Genomic DNA, 1,357 nt, shown 5'->3' with positions numbered 1-1,357 from the left:
ATGCAACAAAACTGCAAGTTTTATGGACTTCCATCTGAAGATCCTTATCAGTTCTTAACTGAGTTCTTGCAGATCTGTGAGACTGTAAAGACGAATGGAGTTGATCCTGAAGTCTACAGACTCATGCTTTTCCCTTTTGCTGTAAGAGACAGAGCTAGAATATGGTTGGATTCACAACCTAAGGATAGTCTGGACTCCTGGGATAAGCTGGTCACTGCTTTCTTGGATAAATTCTTTCCTCCTCAAAAGCTGAGCAAGCTGAGAGTGGATGTTCAAACCTTCAAACAAAAAGATGGTGAATCCCTCTATGAAGCTTGGGAAAGATACAAGCAGTTGACCAAAAGATGTCCATCTGACATGTTTTCAGAATGGACCATGTTAGATATATTCTATTATGGTCTCTCTGAATTTTCGAAAATGTCATTGGACCATTCTGCAGGTGGATCAATTCACCTGAAGAAAACGCCTGAAGAGGCACAAGAACTCATTGACATGGTTGCAAATAACCAGTTCATGTATACCTCTGAGAGGAATTCTGTGAATAATGGGATACCTCAGAAGAAAGGAGTTCTTGAAATTGATGCTCTGAATGCCATATTGGCTCAGAACAAAATGTTGACTCAACAGGTCAACATAATCTCTCAAAATCTGAATGGACTGCAACATGCATCCAACAGTACTAGAGAGGCAGCTTCTGAAGAAGCTTATGATCCTGAAAACCCTGCCATAGCAGAGGTTAATTACATGGGTGAACCATATGGAAACACTTATAACCCATCATGGAGAAATCACCCAAATTTCTCCTGGAAGGATCAACAAAAGCCTCAACAAGGCTTTAACAATGGTGGACGCAATAGGCTGAACAATTGTAAGCCATATCCATCATCTTCTCAACAACAGACAGAGAATTCTGAACAAAACACTTCTAATTTAGCCAATATAGTCTCTGATCTGTCAAAGGCCACTTTCAGTTTCATGAATGAAACAAGATCCTCCATTAGAAATTTGGAGGCACAAGTAGGCCAGCTGAGTAAGAAAGTTATTGAAACTCCCCCCAGTATTCTCCCAAGTAATACAGAAGAGAATCCAAAAGGAGAGTGCAAAGCCATTGATTTAATCAAAGTGGCCGAATGCACAAAGGAGGAGGAGGACGAAAATCCTAGTGAGGAAGACCTCCTGGGACGTTCCTCAAACAAGAAGGAGTTTCCTATTAAGGACCCTGAGGAATCTGAGGCTCATACAGAGACCATAGAGATTCCATTAAATCTCCTTCTGCCATTCATGAGCTCTGAAGACTATTCTTCCTCTGAAAAGGATGAAGATGTGACTGGTGAGCAAGTTGCTCAATATCTAGGAG

General features: G+C 41.0%; 1 non-coding gene across 1 annotated transcript; it reads right to left on the bottom strand.

Moving 5' to 3' along the window:
* Positions 1-255: 255 nt before the first annotated feature.
* Positions 256-359, bottom strand: LOC112767541 (small nucleolar RNA R71). Its single transcript, XR_003184989.1, has one exon. It is a non-coding gene; the product is annotated as a small nucleolar RNA R71 (small nucleolar RNA).
* Between the last annotated feature and the right edge of the window lie 998 nt (positions 360-1,357).

Source organism: Arachis hypogaea, chromosome 2 (genome assembly GCF_003086295.3).
Source record: "Arachis hypogaea cultivar Tifrunner chromosome 2, arahy.Tifrunner.gnm2.J5K5, whole genome shotgun sequence".
Taxonomy (NCBI): Eukaryota; Viridiplantae; Streptophyta; class Magnoliopsida; order Fabales; family Fabaceae; genus Arachis; species Arachis hypogaea.
This window is presented reverse-complemented; position numbering and strand designations above follow the sequence as displayed.